At 43.5% G+C, this 23,984-nt stretch overlaps 1 protein-coding gene across 1 annotated transcript in view; it reads left to right on the top strand.

Moving 5' to 3' along the window:
* Positions 1 to 229: 229 nt before the first annotated feature.
* The window catches only part of KCNJ15 (potassium voltage-gated channel subfamily J member 15), a 33,746-nt gene continuing 9,991 nt past the window's right edge, over positions 230 to 23,984 (top strand). Inside the window, exon 1 of the mRNA XM_026650867.1 lies at positions 230 to 245. The gene's annotated coding sequence lies outside the window, so the exon portion shown is untranslated. The remainder of the gene's footprint in view (positions 246 to 23,984) is intronic.

Below are 23,984 nucleotides of genomic sequence, written 5' to 3'. Positions count from 1 at the left end.
ATCTCCTCTCAGATTCCTTTCCCTCTCTCTCCGGTTTCCTCCTTCAGGTAATTCCAACTCAGACTCTTACCAACTTGTTTTTGACTGACAGTGAATTAAGGAAGACTTTTTAGGGGGATAGAGGGGGAGTGTTTAAAACATACATACGTGCTGTACCTAAAGGATACTCATTCTTTTATAAACAGTTATTTGACCTGTCATGACGATAACATCTAGTAAGGAATCTGAACATTGATCTTTCACAGGTAAGAAGTAATTGGTTTAAAAAAAATTGCATACATGCTTAAGAGAGGTTTAAAAACTTTGTGTTTCAGGTAAAGCTTAATGAGTCCATTCTCGTCCTATTTTAACTATTTTAATAATGTATGGTTCCAGAAACTATCTGCAAAAGAAAATCTGCTTATTAGATCATGCCTGCATGTGAAAACTAGAACTACATAGCAGTTTAGTGATGGTGCAGCAAAAGTTGTCATGTTTTATTCTACCTATTGATGCAGTATTCCAAACATTATGTTTACAATGTGTGTGGGGGGGATATTTTGGTCTGTTAGGGGATAATAGTTATCTTTGCAAGACTTTTCCTGTTATGGTGTTTTTCTGAAGACATTTTTAATGATTTTTTGTTCTGTTAAAAATCTGCTTTTGCTAATTTTCAGTCAGTTATTTCTCCTTTTTCAGTGGAAAAATCAGTTTTAGTTTCCACAGTGGGAAACTAGACCGAAACATTTTAAAATCTCTGGTGCGTATCTGGATAAGAAAGGATTTGTAAGTTTTCTGTGGTAGGTATAAGGAATGTAAACAATTCTGACTTGGAGAACATTATGCACTTTCCCCCAGCTCCTGGATGGTGTCTTTATATTTCTTCCTTAACTGTATAACAAGTATGACTTACTGTCAGCAATCAGAATCTTAGATCTGAGCTGCAAATTCCCTATTACTTCTGTTTAGCTTTGTACCTTCCCACTATTATTTTTCCTGTATAATGTATGCTTTGAACATATTTATAGTTACATTACTTTTTCCATGTTATGTAGGTTATGAAAATGCAACAAAACTAGCTTTTCTACATGAACCATGGAGAATTATATTATCTTTATAACTTAACATTGTTTCTCCACTTCACTTTGCTTATATTTATAGGCATTTCTAGAGTCCTCTTCATCTTAGTATCTGAGTGCCCACCTTAAACCTCAACATATTTTGTTTTTTAATTCTGATTTGATATCATCACTCATGATTTCTTCTTTCAAAGCAGGGAGGTAGCAGGGGCATTTTCAAAATAGAGAGCCGCTACAGAAATGCCTTTATTTTTCTCTGTTGTAAAATGTTGCTCTGGGCTCTCTGCACTCTCTGGTAACCAGCTTATGTGGGGAAGAAAGGCTCAAAATATAACTTTGTGCAGTTGGTCGTATATTACAAACTGGCATCACTTTTGCAAATTGGAGCATTGAGGAGACCAAAACTTCCAAAAGAATTCCATGTGGGTAAATTAGGCATGGACTAGAGACAAAAACAGCAACAGATGACTTTCAACACTTCAGTCCCGTTACTTTCGATAGCCTTTCAAGTGAAAACAAATAGTGCTTTTTACCCCGGTTGCTCATGCAAAGAAAAAAACAACCAAGTCATCAGCTTGTAGTACTGATTGGAGCTGAAATTTGGGTTTGCACAGATTTTACAAAAAATGTTCTGACCCCTATTCTCTCTCCTGACACACACAACTAGCAGAGACCAGCTGTATTCTTTGGGTACAGGTAGAGACCAAAAAAACAAACTTAATCGTTTTGCACACTGAACTTCAGGACATTTTGAAATAAACTTGGATTCTTTAGCTTCTAGAAAAACTGGAGTGAATTGTGAGTTGATGGGTTTGTATTTAATTTGGCGGGGGGTTGCGGTCAGGCAATCTTTATCTTATTGCCTGTAAAAATATACATGTAATTGGGGAAAACATTGACTGGACCCTCAAACAGTTAAATTCAAAATCTCTAAACTGAGTTGAATCCATTAAATGTCAAGTATTTGAAAGCTGCCTTCCAGCTGTGATGTCCCTAACTCACTGGCATGAAAGAGCATTCATGAGTTACTTGAATGAGTTACTACCAACTCCGGGATCACCTCAGCACTCTGTATATCTATGCTACTAATATGTTAAAAGGCTTGGAACTAAGACAAGAGTGTGCACTATCGGAGTAAATGGCACAATTGAAAAAGACAGCACTCTTATAACTCTTGCATATGTGTTTAAAGTGAAAGGCCAAATCATTGTCTCGGTATCTAGACATGCATGGGATTCAATGCAATGCATAACAGCCCAAACCACTGATAAATTCTTCATATGGGAGGGGGAAGGAATATCAGCAGCATCGTTCCTTGCCCAGGAACATGTGAAAGTCCATTGTATGGACAGCACATATTTTGAGGCTCACTAAGTTGGAGGACACAGCCAGGTCGAAAGGGAGCAAAACTAGAAAGGGTGGCTCTACATATCATCATCCCCTCAGTGGCCAATGGAAACTCTTGTGCAATTGCCGGGTCAGAGTTAGTTTCTGAAAAACTCAGCTCTGTTCATTTTTGCCCACCTCAGGGAGAGTAGTTATGGTTCAGCGGTGAAATCCTGACTCCAGGAAATCAATGGCAAAACTCCCATTGATTTCAGTGGGACCATGATTACACCTCAGGTGTGGAGTGGAGCAATGCTGCTGTGGGGTAGGCTGAGGCCAGGGAGTACCATGAAGGGGCAGGTGCTCCACTCGGATTTACTGAGTTCTGCAAGATGATAACCTGAGATGTTCCAGGGCCCACCAGACTGAGTGATGAGGTAAAGCCCATCCTCCCACCTGTGTGATACTATGGAAATTCTGTGATTGTAAAGTCACCAAGTCTTAAGAATATCTTTTGCCTCCCTGTGCATTTCACCATGGGATGCCATATTACACTGGTGCTCTGGGAACTACACTGGCATCCTTTGGATTTCTTTGTGGAGCAGATGTTAATTTTGGCCTATGCAGCTCTAACTGGCTTAGGAGATGCCTACTTGAGAGACACCTCCCCCCTCCTTTGCCTGTGCCACAGCTGCTGCAGCTGAAACCTGCAGAGTTGTTCAAGCTGGAGCAAAGGAGTTGCTGGTGTGTTACTTTCCTGGAGGGTTCCTTAACTTAGGAATTTGCTCCCCACTTGGTTCAAAATAGCCCAATTTGTTGACCTTCAGGACATGCTACAAAGTTCTTTTCTCCCTCTGGCTTTTAGGGAGGGATGGGGGACACCTGAGGATTAGCAGCTGAGAAGGGTGAGATATTTCACCTGTTTTGTTTTTTGTAAAGCTTGGCTGGTATACTTTTGTTATGTAGCGAGGATTGGCAGCTGGACTTGCTGCATGCCTGGTGTTTTTAAATAAGTGTAAAAGGTAGACAGAGCTTTGGCTAGGCGGCTTTAAACTTCCTTTATAAATCAAAAGTGATAAAGCACAGTAAGTTTTGATCAGCAGTGGCACACTAGTCTGACCTGGTTAGATTCAATTTGTTTCCACAGCTTCAACTCAAGTGCTTCATACTAGATTAAATCACAGCTTGTTCCTCTTCTCTAGTTTCATAGATTTCGAGGCCAGAAGGGACCATTGTGATCATCTAGTCTGACCTCCTGTATAGCACAAGACATAGAAATTCCCCGAAATAATTCCTAGAGCAGAGCTTTTACAAAACATCCAGTTTCTCAAGTCCTATTTTCATCTACACTTTTTTTAATCTGAACTTAACTTTTTATTAAGGATATTTAATAAAAAGATTATCTGTTGAAATAATGAGGGTAATTTGTAATGGACCAATGTACAACACAACCCATTTCATTCAATGCATGCCGTTAAAAATGCTGTATGTGTTGCTTTTCTGACTTAAAAGTGGATTAGAGTAAGCTGATGGAAAAAACATGGGAAAAAATCACAAATATTTCATGAAACTTTCTCCCCTTTTTCCGTCACAAAATCGGACAATCTCATAAAAAATAAATTTTCGAATCTTTCGACCAGCTCTGTTGTTAATAGATAACTTTGTGGACAATAGTTAAGGTTCTCTCGAAGGCATAATTCACCACGTCAAGATTAATTGATTATGGGAGATAAAGGCAAATGTAGTCATGGCAGAGCAATGGATATTGTTGGTTGAACATTTTTCATCAAAACTGTTTTCTTGTCAAAACTGGTTGGGTTTTTTGTTTCTTTTGGGTGGGAGGGGTCAATAAGTTGACATTTTCTGTGGAAAATTTCAATGAAAACTAAATTGTATTTGTTTTTGTTGATGTTTTCCATGAACCCTCCCCTCAATTTTCTGACAAGCTCTGATTATAATGCACCACTGCCTGCTCCCACTCCCAGCATCTTCACTCTTCCTCTCGGCTGGTGAATCCACTGTCATTCTCTAGCCCCAGCAAACAGTCCTTACTTCCCTGTTGCCTTAGCCACCTGCAGCCATCCACAAAAGCATCTGCCCTAACTTCCCAGATGCTAAATCTATTAACAATCTGCCACCCCCCCCAAAAAAAAGCATGCCACAAAACTACAAAAGCAGCCAGTGTAGGAAAAAAATATGGAAGAAATAATGGAAGAAAAGCCAATGTGATTTCTGTTATTTTCGTGGAAATGTGAGTCAGATTGTCCCTCATATAAATAAGGCCCTGGCCCTGGTGTATGTGTGGTGATGCATAGATGTTCTAGGACATGTGTAATTCTCATTCATTTTCTTAGGAAGAAATTAACTGCGGCACCATTTGCATAACGTTTCATGCAGTAAATTGAGTGAATACAGGGGATTGGGTGATTCAAGAAATTAGTATTTGATCAGGAAACTTTTGATTTAACATCTGGCAGCTGTTTAGTGGCCCATCTGGAACATGTCCTTGGCCTCAGCCCAGTTCCTGGTATACTGATGTTACCTCATAAAAACCACTACCACCACACTGGTCCTCTTTGGCAGTCTCACAAGAGAGTCAAAGACTGAAATGGCACAGCATGTGAAGTGCTGCTTCACCAGTAAAAGTGGAAGAACATAGAGCAGACAGTGAGGGAAAACGTGCACTGCCATTGTTATCAGTACACTACGGATAAACAAGTTTCTTTAGCCTGATTTTTTTCATTCCCATCAAGGTCCCTTCACACTGCCCGAGTGGTGTAAAGAGATCTTGGTGCAAGTGAGAATCAGGCCCTTTGCCTCCACTGAGATCCCTTGGATAGAATTCATGAGCACTAAACTCAACTTCAGATAAATTAAAAGGCAAACACAATAGTGCAGTTGTGCTTATTATGCTTACTTTCCCCACCCCCCAATAGTTTGTCTTATTTTTCTTCATATCCTTGCTTTTCTTGAATTAGCTCTACCAACATACTTAAAGCTACATACTTCTCTTCCCTTGTGCATCTTCCATACACAATAGTGTGAGCGCCACTACAGGATTCGGAGGGTATGTGGCCCTTTGAGTTCATCCCTTTTCAGGAGTGTTGTTGCAATTGAAGAATGTACTGCAGGGTAAAATTGGATTTTCTGAAACAGAAAATTTGCCCTTTGGTCTTGATTTATTTCTTTCCAATATAAAATAGACAAGTTGTGACTTGACTTTCAAGGCTTCAAAATAACGTTTGCATTAATTTTGCAACATCATATTCAGTGCTCCCGTGTGATGGAGAACCGGAAATACTACCCTGATGCCATTTGTCTGTGTTTGTCCTTTAGTGGAGTGCAGAAAACAGTTCAATCGAGCAGTCCCAATGATATATCCTCCTAGTATCCTGTAACGGAGTTTTGTTTTTGCTGAGTGTAGTCACGATTTTGTAGACTTACAGTTTTAAGAGTGGTTCTCTGTAGATTTTAAAGAACACATTTCTCTTGGAAAGCTTCTGAGTAATGGCTAGAAAACAAAACAAAAAAACAAAACAAACCATTTACTTCTAGATACATTAGTCAGTCTTATGAAACTAGTTAATCATTTTAAGCTGTTACAGTAACTTTCACTGTTCAAGGGTGAAAGTGCCACAGAGGGCAATAACCTCTGAAAACATCAGTTAAAGTACATTGCTTAAAAACACAGACTGTCAGAGCTGGAATGTTAACATGGGAATATATAAAAAAGGCTTGAACAACAGACAAACTGCTGTTTCTCAGCCTTAGAAAACGATGGACCTGATTTTCAGAATCTGCTGAGCATCCAGAAATAAGGTTGAAATCAATGGGACTTGTGGGTGATCAGTAACTTTGAAAATGTTAAGATGAAAGGCAAAGACAGACAATGCAGAGCAGCATCTGTCAGAGGCTTGTGGTGACAGTGCTGGGCTCTAATTTTGTCTCTTTTTCTTATTGGTTATTGGCTAATTTTCAGTGAATGCAAATGTCACTAAGAAACAATGGTAGAATTAAGAAACAAATATCATTTTGGGAGATCAAAGTGATGTTACAAAACAGGTAGGGCTGATAATGGACAGGGAATTGGATGAGTTTGCAATGAAATGTGCTACTAAAAACAGGCAATACCATTTTTGGAGTTGCATACATGTAGAATCATAGAAATGAGGTCTGGAAGGGACCTTGAGAAGTCATTAAGTCCACCTGCTCTGTGCAGAAGGAGGGCAAAGTAAATGTAGACCATCCCTGACAGGTATTTGTCCAACCTGTCTTTAAAAACTTCCAGGGATGGGGATTCCACAATCTACGTTGGAAGCCTCTTCCAGAGCTTAACTATCCTCATATTGAGAAAGTTTTTCCTAATACCTAACCTAAATCTCCCTTGCTGAAGATTAAGCCCATTACTTCGTGTCCTATCTTCAGTGGACACAGAGAAAAAATTGATCACAGTCCTTTTATAACAGCTCTTAACATATTTGAAGACTATTAGCTCCCACCCTTCTTTTCTCAAGATAAAACGTGCCCAGTTTTTTTTACCCTTCCTCATAATCAGGTTTTTTTTAAACTTTCATCAATTTAGTTGCTCTTCTCTGGACTCTCTCCATTTTGTCCACATCTTTCCTAAAGTGTGGTGCCCAGAACTGGACACAGCACTCCAGCTGAGGCCTCACCAGTGCAAGTAGAACCGAACAATTACCTCCTGTGTCTTACATACAACCCGCCTGTTAATACACCCCAGCATATAAGCCTTTTTTGCAACTACATCATATTGTTGACTCAGATTCAATTTGTGATCCACTATAACTCCGAGATCCTTTACAGCAGTACTACCACCTACCCGTTATTCCCAATTGTTGTAGTGATGCACTTGATTTTTGCCTCCTAAGTGCAATACTTTCTACTTGTCTTTATTGAATTTCATTTTGTTGATTTCAGACCAATTCTCCAGTTTATCAAGGTCACTTTGAATTCTAATTCCATCCTCCAAAGCGCTTGCAACCCCTCCCAGCTTGCTGTCATCTGCAAATTTTGTAAGCCTACTCTGCACTCCATTATCCAAGTCATTAATGAAAATATTGAGTAGTGTTAGACCCAAGACTCTCCCCTGCTGGACCCCACTCGATACACTTTCCCAGTTTGACAGCAAACCATTGATTACTACTCTCTGAGTACAGTCTTTCAACAGTTGTGCACTCACCTTAAAAGTAGATTCATCTAGGGGCATGGCTACACTTGCAGATGTAAAGAGCTGGGAGTTAAACCAGCCTTCAGAGAGCGCAGCAGGGAAAACTCTGCCATGTGTTCACACTGTCAGATTCAAGCGCACTGGCGTGGCCACATTAGCAGCTTTTGCAATGCCACAGAGAGCAGTGCATTGTGGTAGCTATCCCAGCGTGCAAGTGGCTTCAACATGCTTTTCAAATGGGGGTGTGGAGTGTGACAGGGAGTGTGTTGTGTGTATGTGGAGGGAGAGACAGTGTGTTTGGGGTGCTGAGAGTGTGTCAGCATGCTGTCTTGTAAGTTCAGACAGCAGCAGACTCCCCTCCCCCTACCTCTCTCTCTCACACACACTCACAGCAACAGCATTCCACACTAATGGTTACTTTGTCCCAGAGCAGATAAGCATGCTCAGAAACAGAGCTTTGAAAGGGGATATCCGCATTCCTACAGCCGATTCCAAAACAATGAGAAGAGTGAACCCTTGACTTCAGGGGATTATGGGGAATTTCCGGAGGCCAATCACAGCGCAGTAATGCAACAGCTTGTTCACACTGACACCTGAGCATTTCAGCAGGGGCGCAGCAAGAGTTATGCTTCTCGTGGAGGTGAATTACCAGGAGTGCTCCAGCTGCAGAGTCCGGGCGCTCTACATGCCTTGCCACTGTGGATGCGTCAGGAGTTAGGGCACCTGAGGCTGCTTTAATGCTCTCTAACTTGCAAGTGTAGCCAAGCCCTAGATCTCATCATGGATTAGAGAGCTGCGAGTCCTATACAGCATTAGATTTGTGAGACCATACTTCGGTAGGGGATGGAGCTAGATGGTTTAACGGGTCTTTTTCATCCCTTATTTCTATGACTCTTTGGTCCTGAAAGTCCATCTGAATTATTCAGGCAGGTCTTGCTGTCTGTTACTCTGTCTTAATGCCAACACTGGTTTGCTTTTTTTTGCATTCTTTCCAGTGATGTAAGTTACGCATCAGTAAGTCAGTACAAGAGAGTCTAAGGTGGTACAGTTTACATGGAGAGGAGATGGAAGAGGGGGTGAACTGGGGCAGGAAAAGCATAAGATACATCCCCACACCTTATCTTATATTTTCAGTTAGTTGTTTTCCTGTTACGCCCTTCTATTCTGCCTCTTCTGTGCATAATTTACACATACATAACTTAAACTCATAGATGTGAAGGCCAGAAGAAACTTTTAGATGATCTAGGCTGACGTCCTATAGGAGCCCTATCTCTATCCACCTGATGGGGCTTCTATGGAATTTCTAGGTCCTTTGTCTTCATGAGCAATACACATACCTCCAAGCTACTAAGCCACTTGTAATCTACATCAGCTCTGAATGTGGTCCATAATTTGAATGTATTATTTATACAGTGCTGAAGTCAAAGACCAGAATCCCTGCCCTGAAGAACTTCAGATCTAACAGCACAAGTGGAGTATGATACAGCACAAACAAGAGATACAGGTACTCTGTAGGCAAACATAGGGTGGCATACTATAGCTGGAATACTTCCATCAAACCAGATGTGTTTTGGGAAGTTGTTCTGACAGCAGCCAGAGATGGGATTTGACATATGTTAATTGGGAGGCTGTTCCAGGCACATGGAGTGGTAGGAGAGAAATCTCAGGATGATATATCAGCAAAGGAGACAAAAGGAGCAGTCAGAAGTGAATCAGAAGAAGTGGGAGGCCAGGTAGGAGTGGATGAAGGCAGAGTTATGGGAAACTTTGAAGGCAAGCTATGCTTTTGTGCAGTAATGGAAGGGAAGGCTGTGCAAGCACTGAGAAAGAGGAAGTCATGGTCAGAATAATGGGAAAGAAAAATTATCGTTGCAGGAGCACTTTGGATGGCTAGGCCATAAGGTAGAGGAGAAGGGCCAAGAACACATGGTTGCAGTAGGCAAGTTAGAAAACACCTAGCTAATGAACCAGAGTTTGGCAGTGGGTTCACAGAGGAAGGGATGGATTTTGGCTATATTGTAGTGTCTAGCTGCCAACAGAAAGGGAGGAGTTTTACTCATTTAATGAATGAAGCAAAGGATGCTGTATCTCACAGAAAATGTTCTTTTTGTAAATCATGGGTTTCCCAGGGGTGCCACTTTGCTAACACAGGGACAAATAAAGGCCTCTGGATTGATGTTATATTTGCATCAAAGATGACAGAATGTTGTATCATTTGCATAATCCATAATGGAAACACAGTGCTCTGTGCCTCTTTGAAGTGTGAGGACTGGATCCGTCTTTAATCCACCACTGTGGTTACAAACAGATTCCACTGAAATACACTACTGCAAATTAATGCTCATGGATCTTTTTTAGTTATTTTTTTTATTATCTATCACCAAGAGTAGGTGACTCATAGTGTGCTATGTAGTAAAAACAAGAAAAGATTTCCTTACATTTATTGATTTGTAATAGTATGTAGTATTTTAGCCTACAGTACCTCTCAACTCAAGCTTCAGAACTCCTTGTTAGATTCACTTCTCTTTAACAATTGATGACAGAATAAGAGCTACCTTTATATAGGATTATCAGTCAATGAGACTACATATGGCTGTTTACTAGGGCTGATCAAAAAAATTGGGATTTCAATTAAACAAAATGTTTCATTAAAAGTGTCTGATTTTGATGGAAAATTTACATTTTTCATCCAAAAAGACACCTGAAAACCAAAATGTTTTCAGTTGAAATCTGAAACATTTTGATTCAGGAAATGCTGCTGTGTGTCTCATGGCGAGGATGTGGTTTGGTTTTCTCATGACCCCATTCTTCTCTATGGACCAGGACTCCTATGATGCACTACTTCCCCTCTCCAAGAAGGGAGACCAAAGAGCCTGGCCTATACAAGAGAATAGAAACATCAGGCATTCAAACTACAACTCCTCTGAGTCACTGCAGTAGCATTTCTGACTAGAAATATTTTGGTTTTCGGTCGCATAGTTTAGTTTTCAATTTTTATCTGAAAAGTTATAATTTGTTTTCATTGAAATTTTCAGCAGAAAAACCGCCCACTTTCCAACCAGCTCTCATGTTTAAATTTAAATGTTTCTCTGTTCTCTTCTGTGATACACATTATGAAGCCATCAAAAGCCTGATAAGTTATCCTTGTCAACCAAACACTTAGTAGTGACATAATAAGGTAGTTGGGGAAGGGTCATATTTGCTATTCTGGTAAAGCAGATGACTTGGAAAACATCAAAGTGTAACTTCTGACCTTGGCATCTGGAAAAGTTAAGACAAAAATAATTTAATATAATTACTCAAGTTGTTGAATTTTGTAGAGTTTTAAGAATAAATTTGGGGAGCTCTGAAAAAAGAACAAACCTATGTCTCAACAGAACATGAAAGAAATATCCAGTTTAATTCTTCAGTGATCAAAGCTAGACTTTCTCAAGTTCCCTAGTACATAAGATCATTGAACTTTTGAGCTGAGACAGGATCATAAAAGAAACAATAATAAAGATAAGATGGAGTGTAAATAAACAAGCAATACAACCTCCCTTTAGTGAAGTTATAGATATGCTGACTTTGAAAAACAGGTTGGTATTTATCTTGTTGGGAATGTACCATTGTTCTCTGAAGTATGTTGCAGGGCAGCATAGCACAGGTTTTACAAGGGTTTCCTAAGGAACCATAAAGTGAAGAGAAAATAAATTAGGGCTCAATACCACAAAGTTATCCCCCCAAATAAAGAGCTTAGGCATGGATTCTGCTGCCTTTACCTAGGATGAATAGTAACTTGTTCCACAAATAGTTCCATTGGCTCAGAGAGTGCCCCTGAGATGACCCATGCAGAAGGGGTGCTCACAGTCCCTTTCCCTATCTGCACGTACCCACAGCGCACTTTCCCTTTCTGGAATCCATGATGATCTCTCTGAAGGTCTGGGGAGGTGGGGGTGTCTCTGCTGTGGGAGGGGGCAGAGACTGCAGTGGGAAAATGGGCAAAGGACCAAGGGGACATACACATTCCCTTCCATTCCCCTGGAGTTTACCTGGAAAATAAGAAGCCTGAGGCTGTATTATCTTTTCCACAAAGCACCACACCATATGGGATCCCAGTGGCCACTGCAGCCCAATCCAATGAAGCCATACTGCCCAGGAGCTCTGTGTGGATGGCCCTGACCTCCAGCAGATAGCCTGGGAATCATCAGGTTTGGGTTGGAGGGAAGTTGACACCCCCCTCACCCTCCATGAGGAAATGCTTGCAGAGATTTCCTCCCCCAGAGCCTGTCCTGAGGGCCTTACCACCATGGGGATGAACTGGGACACTGGCTTCAGTGGGGCCACTATGCAGTGTGAGTAAAGGTAACAGAATCAGGCCTTTCAGAACACTACAGGTATTCCAGTTAATTTTGGAGATAGTGTGGGGCTCGAAGAGGAGTGCAGCCAGTGGACCCCTTCAGCTCTAAAAGTGGTTCCCTCTAGAGCAGCAATTGTGGCAGTGTGGGGAAGCCCACAGTGCTGCAGCCTTTCTTCTTTCTGCACTGTGGATAAGGAGAGGACGGCAATGCTGTCAGTCCAGCACCTTTCACAAACCCTTTCTAATCCCCTGCCATATTGGATTAAAGGGAGGCTCTGAGGTTACAGCTGCAAGCTACCATTTCCTTATAAAGCTCCCTAATATTTCTCCCCATTGAACTTTGATTTTTGTTTACCCTCCCTCATAAAACATCAATGCATTCAAGAGTGTAACTGGAATACTTTGTATAAACAGAGCAGGGAGCCACACAATCTAGTAGTTTATATTATTTTCACTTTATAATTATTTTTAAAATAAATCTCTGTAGCACTCTATATTTATGGCTTGAAAACACAATCAAATAGTCTGGGATTCCAACACCATAAACTTCCTTCCACAGGCAGCACTAGAATGTTCTCATTAACAGTGGACCTCTCATGTTTCTGCTCTGAAACAACAGGTATAACCAAATTCTTCTGGAGGCCTTTCCTTCCTCTCCCCAGAAATGTGCAGAAGTGGGGGGGGGAAGGCATTTTTTCCATTCATTGCATGGAGAGTATGAAAACTTGGCACACAAGTGAGTTATGTACTGGAATTTGGGTGGGTCTAGGAAAAAGCACAGACTTCAGTGGAAAACATATATGGGTGTGTGTGTGTATGAGAGAAAGCCTTTTAAACCATAAATTGATCACATGCATGGACTGGTGAGGAAAGAAACAGAAAATTGCCCTGAAATAATACACTCAGCTGGTACTGTAAACAAGCACTACTGCCCCAATTTGACAGTGCCATTGGCATTTTAAATATCATTCCATTAGTTTCATAGTGTAACTATTTCAGTGCTCATTATAAGTTCAGACTGTAGCTTTAAGCCATTATCCACGTGGGTGATGGTGAGGGCTCAGTGGCATATGCACCAGCAGCTGCTGCCGGAGTTGAGCAGTAGGCCTAGATCCTCAAAGGTGTTTAGACGTGGAACTCCCATTGGGAGTACCTTTGACAGTCTGGGCTTAGGGCCCAATTCTCCATTCTGCTATAGCCCCTTTGCACTGCTTCAGTTAGCAGCCACCCATAGGTTAGAGGGACCTCTTTGGGGACATGAACTGCATGTTTGTTTGGCCCGTTGGCAAAACTCAGTGGGCGTTTTGACGAAGAACTTGAAGATTTAACTCAAAGAGGATACTCTGAGCCCTGTATTGGTTGGACATTAGTGATATGGCTAAGGTATCACAAAGGGTCAGTTCAGAAGTTCCATTTGTGTCACGATCTAAAGACTTTTCCTAATTGAACCTAGCAATTCTGTAGGCAAGACGTGCAGAGGAATGTGTATTCAAAACCAGATGTTTCCAAACCAAGCCTAGATCCAGCAATACCTCACAAATTAACACTTGGTTCATAGGCAAACCTGCTCATACTTGCAACTGCTCGTTCTCAATCCACTACTCAACGAAGATGCAGCAAATGAGTGTGGCGCTGATAAAGCATGTTACCGGTGACATGTCTACATGGTGGGGTAATGCACATGACAGGGATGTAATTTCTAAAGCACGCCACCATGCTGCACATTAATAGGTCTGTGTAGACCCTGCTACTGCACCAAAAGTTACTTTTACAAAATACACTACTGGTTATTTAAGAGAGTACTAGCTTCTGAAGTGCTATTATACATAGTGAAAGCTAACCTGAGGTGGTCAGAATAAATGAACAAAGTATATGTACTGATGCATCATCTGTAAGGTGACTCCATGTCCTGATTTCACCAGACAGTACCAGTTTTTTATTGCATCAGTTCACATGTTTGTCTGTTTAAGAGCTAAAGAGTGGAATTTGCTCTGTGTTTACTAGAAACAAACAGTTCAAGGGAACAAGTGGTTGTGTGCTTTACAACATTTGGAGTTTAAAACGAAAACTCAAACGAGAGTGGCCATCCTTGAAGCTGTTCTTTAACTCGGAGTGAGTGTTCAACATGCTTATTCAGTAATACATGATCAGCTCATTCAAAACCCGAAATAGCTGCAAGAAAATCCTCCACTCTGAGTAACATGCATGTGTCGCTGCTGTCTCAGAAGCTGGCAGTATGACACCAGCACACATTTTCAAAATAAAGGGGGCCAGGGTTTCACCCTTTAGGACAGTGGGAGTTTTGCCATTGACTTCAACGCAGCCACATTTTTACCCACTGTGTACTTTTATCTTTTGAATGGCTATGTTGCAGCCCTAAAAATAATGTCTACACAAGTGTCCCAGTTTTTTATTTTGAAAATATAAATAGTTTTATTTTTTCATCATGGCTGTTTACTCATTAACAAAGGATGAAATTCACCCCTGTGCAAAAGACCAGCATGAAGTCTAAGGCACCATTTACTTCCCACTTATGCCTGTGTAGCTTAAATGGCACATAGACCTTGTACTGGCCAACTATACAGGAGTAAATTTCACCCAGACCGTAGTAACCTGTAGTGTGTTTCCTAGCTGCTCGTGCAAATTAGTGAAATTCTGCTGTAATTGGGTTTTTTAGTTGCTGAGCTTAGAGCAGAATGCTGTCATGTGGTAAGTGAGGGCAGGTCTACACTACAAACGTGTTGGTGCAGCTGCACCAATGCAGCTGCTCTGCTGTAGTGCTGCTGATGAAGAAGCTCTAAGCCAATAGAAGAGAGCTCTCCTGTCGGTTTAGTAACTCCACCTTTGCGAGAGGTGGTAGCTAGGTCAGCGGGAGAAGCTCTGCCACTGACAAAGCACTGTCTACGTGGGGAAGGGACGGGAGTTAGGTCGGTATAACTACTTTGCTCAGGGGTGTGAATTTTCCACACCCCTGAGCAAGGTAGTTATACCAAAGCAAGTATGTAGTGTAGATCTGGCCTGAGTTAGTGTTTAGCAGAATGAAATTAAAGCTTTGCTTTAAAAACTAATAGACTTAGATGGGGAAAAAAGTTACTTTGTCTTATCATCTGCCCTTCCACAGCATGAACTTGTTCACACAGGCAATGGAATTCTTCTGCATAGCACAAGCACTTCCTGAGAAAACAAGTTTTGAGATGAAACCATGACAAGAGGAGTCATCCTTTCTTGGAAACACACTTTATAATATTGTAAAATCATAAGACCAGATTCACTGGTATGCTCTGGTCATGCAAAGCAGCCATAAATCTGATTTAACTAGCAGATGATGTTAGATTTATTGCTATTTTGCATAGCAGCTGAAGTGTACAGGTGAATCTGGCCCATAGCTCTCAGAGATGGAAAACTCTAGTAGTGTGACTGGGTCTCTCCCGTTTCTGGGAAAGAATATGCTATATTTCCCCAACTAGCTTAGACTCTATCCATATTAGAGCTGAGCTGACCAAAAGACCCAACAATATACTGACCTTTTAATGAAGGACTTTGTACTCCTTGCCCTTTTTCTTCCCTTACGAAGCTGTAGTATGGTTTTAAATAGCATGCTGTGCTTCTTGTATACCAGAAGAATTTTATTTTGTGAAGATGTTTCCAGGTTGATGTAATGTTTTTATTTCATCATAAACTTTCTTCTAAGCCCTCTTCAGAGCTGTGCTTGGTATTTTCATTATAGTGTGTAAAATAAAATTATTTTGGAGAGAGAGAGAGTGTTCGGGGAGTTCGGGGGGTGGAGGGGCTCCTCTGATTAGTACTGCCACCTACCCTTTGTTCACTACTGATGATGCTCTAGGCCTTCTAGGTGCTGAATAAAGGAGTGAGTTTGTTACAAAAGCTGCCATAGCAAAATTTTGACACCCTCCAGTGAGCCGTACCTTGCTGCCACACCTACCCTCTGCTATAAATGCAAGTGTAGTGAGGCTAATTAAAAAACAAACCCCAACTTGACTGTAATAGAGCACATGCAGGCAGCAGTGAAATGAATTAGCAAATAGTTACTGCAACTACTTAAAAGAAAGAGCTCTTCAGAGCATGTATGCGTGACCCAATATATGGAAGCACAGCCAAGCCTCCTATAGCATGGCAATGTGTAACTGATTTACTATGTTAGTTCTTAAGGGCAGGTTGTGCCTGGTCAAGCCATGCATTACTCCTCCTGCCTCCTTCCCCAAGCACATGGAGAGCAAACTCAGGAGTGAATTAACCCCATAGGGAGTAAAGCCCAGCCCAGGCTATGGAATCCTCTTTAAGGAGGGTTTCAAGGGCAGTGCATGGTCCTGACTTCCATTGACACCCAAAGATCCTCAGTTGTGGGGACCAAGCCCCCCTTTCCTCAATGGAAATCCCCGACCAACTGACAGGAGGATCCGTGAGGGGAACTTTGTGGAGGCCCTGGCACCCTTGTAGCATTTTCCCTGGAGGGTTATGATCTTGGCCACGTATAGTAACCTCCGCTGGAGAGAGAGTAAGCATGAGAGATGTAGCAGCAGGAAGGTCTAGTCTGTTAAAAGAGAGAAAGAAAGAATAACTGAAATTGGTGACAGAGGGGACACGGCAGCCTTCCCTGGGCAAAATCCTGCAACGACAGATCAATTATTCTGGGACCTAAACAAATTATCAGCTAGATGCTCAGCTGTTATAAACTGTCCAAGTTCTAGTGAAGTAAACGGACCTACCCCAATTTACACCAGCTAGGTTCTGGTTGTATATAGTTCCTAGAAAGCCAAACAGATGGTAACACATTGATCACTACTAGTGCCTGTGGGCCAGTACTGAACCAATGACCTAAAAAAGCTCTTGTATCCCATACGAATTCTCTGAGTCATCCAGGTGGTTGTTTATTCCTAATTTATTTACAATGAAGAAACCCTGCCCATTTAAAAGTGATACGTATAGGTGCAACTGTACTCTGCATTTCACTAAGTGTTGCTGGGGCCTAGGACAGATTCTGGTCTGCTTCCTCATCTACTTGCTGAACTCCTGACTAGGAAAAGCCCAGGGTAAGTTAATACTGTTGTGAGTTACCGAGTTGTCAATTTTGTTAACAATTATGCTCCCAGCAGAGAGCGGCACACTTTAAAATACATTTTCTCTGCTCTGCAACAATGCTGCATTGGGAAAGCTGGTTTGGGTTGAAATCATTGAGAAGTTAAATGGAAACATGAAAAACGAGTGTAATCTAGTTAATTTTAGATGCATTGTTAGTCAGTGAATTGAACACTCGTTTGCGGGCCAGGAGACCTGGATTCTCTTTCTGACTATGCCATGACCTGCTGTGGGACTTTGGGCAAGTCACTTTACCTTGCTGTGCCTCTGTTTTTCTTCTCAATCTTTATCTGCCTTGTCTACTTGGCTTCTGAGGAGTTTGGGGCAGGGAGTGTCTCTTACTATGTGCTTGTGTGGAGGAGGAATGGTGCTAAGTAGAAAATGGCTGAAGTGAACATCAAAGAGCCTATTCCTATTAACGTTAATAATTCATTAGGTATGTATAGTGAGAAGTAACGTGCAATAGATTTCAAAGGTTTGGGGAGAAGAATGATGGTCCAGTGGTTAGGGTGCTGGCTTGAGAGACCTGGGTTCTGTCACCAGGGCCGGCTCTAGGCACCAGCAAAGCAAGCAGGTGCTTGGGGCGGCAAATTTGCAGGGGCGCAAGAATCCAGCCTGGGAGCTGAGAACCAACAGGGAGCCCTGGGAGCTGTAGTTCCTTGGTTAGCTCCCTACCTATAGAGCCAGCCCTGGAGCAGGGAAAGAACTACATTTCCCAGCATTCCCTTGGCCGCAATTAACAGGAAAGGGCGGGGGAAGGAGTGTAGAACTGAAACCTCATGCTGTAAATGGTAGGAACAGAGCCAGCTCTAGGTTTTTTGCCGCCCCCCACCTCAGCCCTGGGCTCCCCCCGCACCTCTGTGTTGCCCCAGCCCTGGACTCTCCCCCGCCCACACCCCCTGCTGCCCCAGCTCTGGCCCCCACCTGCACCCCCCTGCTGCCCCAGCCCTGGGTTCTCCCCCCACCCGCATCTCCTGCCACCCCAGCCCTGGCCCCCACCCGCACTCCCTGCTGCCCCAGCCCTGGGCTTCCCCCCCCGCACCTACAGCTACCCCAGCCCTGGGCTCTCCCCCAAAGGAAGAATTGGGTGGACTAAATGGACATTGCACCTCTCTATCTGAAGCCTAGCAAGGCAGGTACCTGGATCCCACTAGAATTTAAAATGAAAAGTAAGGGAGGGGCGGCTCTACTAGACTGGGCAGCTTTAGATACAGTACCAGGCACGTAGGCGGATTTACACTTCTGAGCCATGGAAGCAGAAATTGACTTTTCTTTTCCAGATTTAGCTAATATTCAGAAAGGGAATCCAGCACCTGCCTTCCAGATTTGAACACCTCAAAATTCAGGAGTGCTCAAGCTCAATTTGGGCAGCTGTTACTTCATTTCTCCCAAATCAAATATACTGATCCACTGTAACTTGCTGTAGGAAAAAGTAGAATAAATTGAGCAAGAAATGCTTCCCAGTGGTTATTAGGACTGGAATTGCTATTTCCAACAGCCATTGCTTTTTTTAATTATTATTATTATTATTAAGTTTTAGTTTTAGTTGTTTAAAAGGAAGACAGTGATATTGCATTGGCAAATTCCTCATAGAAACAAAGAATGGAACAAAAGAATAATAAAGGCACCTCAACTTTTCCTCATTTATGTAGGACAGTCTTATAATATGCATCCAGATATCCTCCAATCACACAAGCTGAAAATTGTTCCACTTTACTGCAGTTCTGTAACCATATGGGAACCAATACAGTCTGTGTTCTGTGCACATCCAGAATTCCTGCTGAATGACGCGCCCTGGGAGCGAGTTACCAGTGACCCAGGGCTGGGGCGGCAGGAGGGTGCAGTGGGGTGAGGGGGCAGCCAAAATTTTTTTTGCTTGGGGCAGCAAAAAACCTAGAGCCGACCCTGCCTGTCACAGACTCCCTGTGTGACTTTGAACAAGTCACTTAGCCTCTCGCTCTCTGCCTCAGTTTCCCCATCTGGAAAGGGGGATAATAGCACTGCCCTACCTCGCCGAGGTGTTGTTAATAAATACAGTACTCAGATAATGTGGTAATGGGGGCAGTATAGGTATGGCAGATGGATAGAGACAGGGGTACAACCAGAATTTTCCTGAGGAGGGGACCAGGATTCTCCCTCCCCCACCCTGCAACCCTCCCCCAAGCTCTCTCCTTCTGCACCTAGACCTGTGCTCGTCCCCCTGCACCCAGCTCCACATGCACTCCTTTCTTGTGACCCCAGACTCACTCAGCCCATGCGCTCCCTGCACCCAGCCCCGCGGTCTCTCTGCCCCCACACCCAGCTCCATGCTCTTACTCAGTGAGGCAGTCAAGCTGAAGAGCACCATCCTCACTAGGGGGTAGGCAGCTCGGGGAGCCCCAGATCCCATCTTCCTTCTGCATCTCCACTTCCCCAGAAAGCACTGAAAGCCCAGCTCCAGTCCTCAAACCATGCTGGGAATTCCAGGTATCCTCTGTTCCACTGCTCCCCAGCAGCTGGGAGGCCCCCATGCCCATGGGCACCAGAAAGACTACAAAAGTTGGGGGACCAAGCAGGCACATGGGGTTGCAGTGCTATTCCAATTGGCCTGGCTGTCCAGTGAGTGGCATTGCAAACTGGTGCATGGGGGCACAATGCCACTCAAATGTCCTGCTCTGGTCAGGGGCCAAAGTGGGTAGGGTGGCCATTGATGCATCCCCAGAATACAGGACATCCAGCTCGGTTGCATGAACTTCCGGAGTGGTGTGGGCCCACCCCTGCTGTCACAACCCCGCCGCCGTGCAGTCACACCACACAGAGGATGCCATTTTGCAGAGCTTGCTGCCCCACCCCCAGCAGCATGACCTCGCATGCACAGTCACGTCACAGGGTGAGCCTAACTTGCTGTTTAAGGGCTGGTGATCAATTTTGCTAAATGGATGATGATGTTTAATTCTGGAGCTCAGCGACTGTAACACCTAATATGGTATAAACCAAGTGGAAATATCACTGATAAAAGTCTCTATCCCAGGGTGCAATGGTGAGGCCATGCTGGCAGGGGTGGAGCAGCATGCCCTGTAAAATGACGTTCTCTGTGCATCCACGTCGCAATGATACTGGACAAAACCATGCCTGATTTTATATCAGTCCTGGACAGGGTGACAAACTTTTCACGGTCAGGAGTGTCCAACCTACAACTGGATGAATAATCTGCCTGCAATTGGAGGCCACTGTCTCACCCCCCTCTCTTGCCCCCCAGGTTGTTGAGCCCCTGGATAAAAGTTTTGACCAGTGATATTTCTGTTTACACAGAGGCTGAGATCCAGAATTAACAATCCTTATCAATTTAGCAAAATTGAGCATCAGCATTTAACAAAAATCTAGCCTGACTTACCAGCTGCCCCAGGTTGCCTGGGAGAGTCCTGATTTGCCCCATTTCTGGTTCCGAGGCAGCTGAGACTGAGGGCTTGTCTACACTACCACTTCAGTCGATATAAGTTACGTTGCTCAGGGGTGTGAAAAAAACCACCCCCACCCCGAGCGACGCGACTTACATCCACTTAAAGCGCTGTCTACACTGTGCTACGTTGGTGGGAGATGCTCTGCCACCAACATAGCTTCTGCCTCTCATTTAGGTGGAGTAATTATGTCACCAGGAGAGCACTTGATGCAGTGGCGCCGATCTAGCACGGTAGTGAAGACAAGCCCTGCGTGAGGGTTTAGTGCTGCTGCTCCCCAGGTGCCAGCAGAGGGTCCCTTTGTGCAGAAGCTGTCTAAGAAGCAAATTCTGCCTTACTTTCTGCTTCATCATCTGTCTGGCTATTTGCACTGTATGCCTCCACCTCTCATTGGGACTGTTCCTCTTCTAGGTTTGTCTCTGATTCTGCAGCATACAGCAGGGGAGGCAGGTACCAGTCCTAGTCCTCATCAGTAGCAACAGTGTGAGCTTCCCTTCAGGTATATACACAGGTAACCCTTCTGCCAGGAAGTTAACAGCAGCAATAAGGGCCAGGTTCAATATAAGTAGGGTCCCTCTCGCCAAATAACTGAACTGATGTCTCGAGCCCCCTCCCAGAAACCTGGGGAAGTTAAATGCACCCTAGCCATTAACAGAGTGAGCTGTCTTGTGCACAAGCTCTCTGCGACTGCGTACGCAGAAGGAAATCTTTATTAGGGGAAAGAGAACCCAGTGCTAAAGTTGGGAAAACGCAGCACCAGAATGTATATGCAAATTAACCCAACCCATTTCAGTAACTTTGGCGGTAGTCTGCCTAACTTCCGTCCCCCCTGCTATGGGAGTCCCCTGACTGTACCACCTCACCCATCCACCAAGACCCACTCGTTGTTGGAATCAGTAGTCCAAGTGTCTCTTTGCAGGTCTCCTCCAGTCCCAAAGGAGCAGCTTGCCTGGTCCTGCCTGGAGGTACCACCACCTAACCCATTTTAATCATTCAGGTTTACTAAGGAGAGTCCATTCAATGAACTGCTGTCCCCTTCACTGTCCCACACCATAAAGTCCTTTGCATTGTCTGTTGTGGTAAAGTCCTTGATCTGCATTGTTTCTCACAGTGAAGTGTGCTAAGAGGGCTAAGCACCTTGAGTAGCGCTCTGGCTGCTTAGAAATTAGCTCTTTGTTAGCGATGGCCTAGTTCACAAGAAATTTTCACATTTTAAAATTTTTCATTCTGACTTGGACCAAAACCATGTTTTGACATTTTCCTGTGAACCTGAAACTCCAGAAATAGTTTGTTTTGAAAATGTTGACTCAGAGTGTTTCTGAAATGAAAAAGGCTCCCCTGGGCTGCATGAAATTGATAGGATTCTTGTCTTGACAGGAATCTTGATAGGATTCAGGAGTGAGCAGCAGTAAACCTGACAAGAATCCTGTTAATTTCACCACAAACTGCCAGGGAATGGATTACAGGGATTTGTGGCTAGGCGCGGCCCTGCTACACGGACTACCTGAGCTGGGGATGCCAGGACTTCCAGACAGACAGGCCAAATGGCTCCCCCAACCCAGGGAACCAGCTGGCCTGGGAGTCTGGAAGCCCTGGTCTCCACATCCCAGGGCAGTCTGTAGGATGGGGCTGCCCAGGAGCTGCATTTGGGAAATCCATCCCAAGACTTCCCGGCTCCGTACTGGGAAGTCCTGAGAATCCCACAGTTTCCAGGTTATGGCTCCGCAGCTTTAGCCTAGAAGCCTTGGGAACCTCAAGGTTTCCAGACTACTTGCTATGGAGACTGGAGCCAAGCCATAATTAGAGTGGGGGCTCCGAGCGTTTCCAGGCTCCCGGCTCCATGCCAGAGAGGAGGTGCCCTGGAACCATGGACCCAGGAAGCCCTGAGGTCTCTATCCCCAAAGCCAGCCACACAACAGGGCTGCCCCAGAACTGTGGACACTTGCTACTACATAAAACAACATATTTTCCCCTAGCCTCGTTCGTGGAAATGGTTGAACCATTTTGGCTGAAACTCCCATAAATAATTCACCCTGCAGCAGACCCCCAGCATGGAAAATTTGAGCCCAAATGGTTAAAGTTTGGCAAAGTTATAACTGAAAACTGGGTGTGATAATGGGAAGTGTCAGACCACCTTCACTGTAGGTGGTGCTGTCAGCCTTGCCTAACATAAGAGACTCGTAAAGCAATAAATAAAACATGTAGGAGACCAATATACTGTGATGGTAACACATGTAAATAGGTAGAGCCCCTTTAGTTCAAAGAGCTAAGGAGGGCAGGACAGGAAGGGGATACCTCCCAGGACAAGGGAAAACAGGACACCAAGGAATACCTCACAGGGAAAAGACACACCCCAGAGGGAAGTGGGGAGAGGGCACGGGGATGGAGGACCCCAGGAGAGCACACTAACAAGGTAAGGGGAAAAGAAATGGGGAGCCTCATACAGCAAAGCCTACTGGACAAAAAATGGGTAGGCTCTAGGATCTTCGGAGTTCTAATCCTGGCTTGGCTACTGTCTTGTTATGCAGCTTTGGCTAAGACATTGGCCTCTCTCTCTGCTCCTTTCTGCCTACATAAAGTGGGCTAGGGATGCTTGCCTGCTTCACAGCAGTGTTGTGAGCATTAAGTAGTGTTTGTACAGTGCTTTGAAGCTGTAAGTGATACAGTGAGGAAGTGCTAAGTATTATGATGATAAGCATGTTCAGCTGATAATGGCTCTTTGTAACCTGCAGTTTAATTCTAGCACTCCGAGCCTCAGAAATGGAAAGTGTGACTTCATAGTGAACTAGTGTCTGTTTAGACTTGCCCTCCTAAAGAGACAGGTAAGGTTTGCACAGCATGAACTAGGGGAAGGGTGATGGGAGGGCAGAGCACCGCTCAGGAATTAGGAGTCAGAATGCCTGGCTATGCTAATAAAGAGTAAAGATGAAAGTGCTTTGAACTTAAGGAATTTGAAAAAATAATATCCCAGCAAGATCCACATAAAAAAGTTCTGAACATTTTGTTACTGAGGAAAAGTCATTCATAAAAAAGTTTGAACATAACAGGTTTCTGGTGATGCTTTGCATAAATGTTTGTCTCTGCTCCAGCAGCATTTTATAACTTGTTTCATACAACAGAAAAACAAACTTTAGTAACCGTTTAGTTTGTTTAAAAAAATGGTGCTCATGAAGGATTCCAGATTGATAGCTCTGTGGACAGCAAAAACCTCTGTTTATCTACTGGACATGGGCAGTGGCAGGGACTATGTTCCTCAAACCTGTTTGAGGGGTCTGATCTAAAGCCCAATGAAAACAACGGAATCATTGACTTGGATGGATTTTCTATCTATCTATCTATCTTCTTTTATTCTTTGGCCCATCATTGTGGTACCTGAGCATCTTACACATCAAATCAATAGCAATGGCCCTGATCAGGCCCTTGGAGAGATATGAATCTCTGCTGGACACAATGGAACACCCAGACTTGTTTGATTTGACCTCATCCTCAACTGACCAAATGTCAGTCAGGCAGAGAAAAACTTATGAAAACCATGACTG

The sequence above is a fragment of the Terrapene carolina genome, unplaced genomic scaffold, assembly GCF_002925995.2.
Source record: "Terrapene carolina triunguis isolate 2854851 unplaced genomic scaffold, T_m_triunguis-2.0 Scaffold30, whole genome shotgun sequence".
Classification (NCBI taxonomy): domain Eukaryota; kingdom Metazoa; phylum Chordata; order Testudines; family Emydidae; genus Terrapene; species Terrapene triunguis.
Note: the sequence above shows the minus strand (reverse complement) of the source record. Positions and strands in the feature narration are given on the sequence as shown.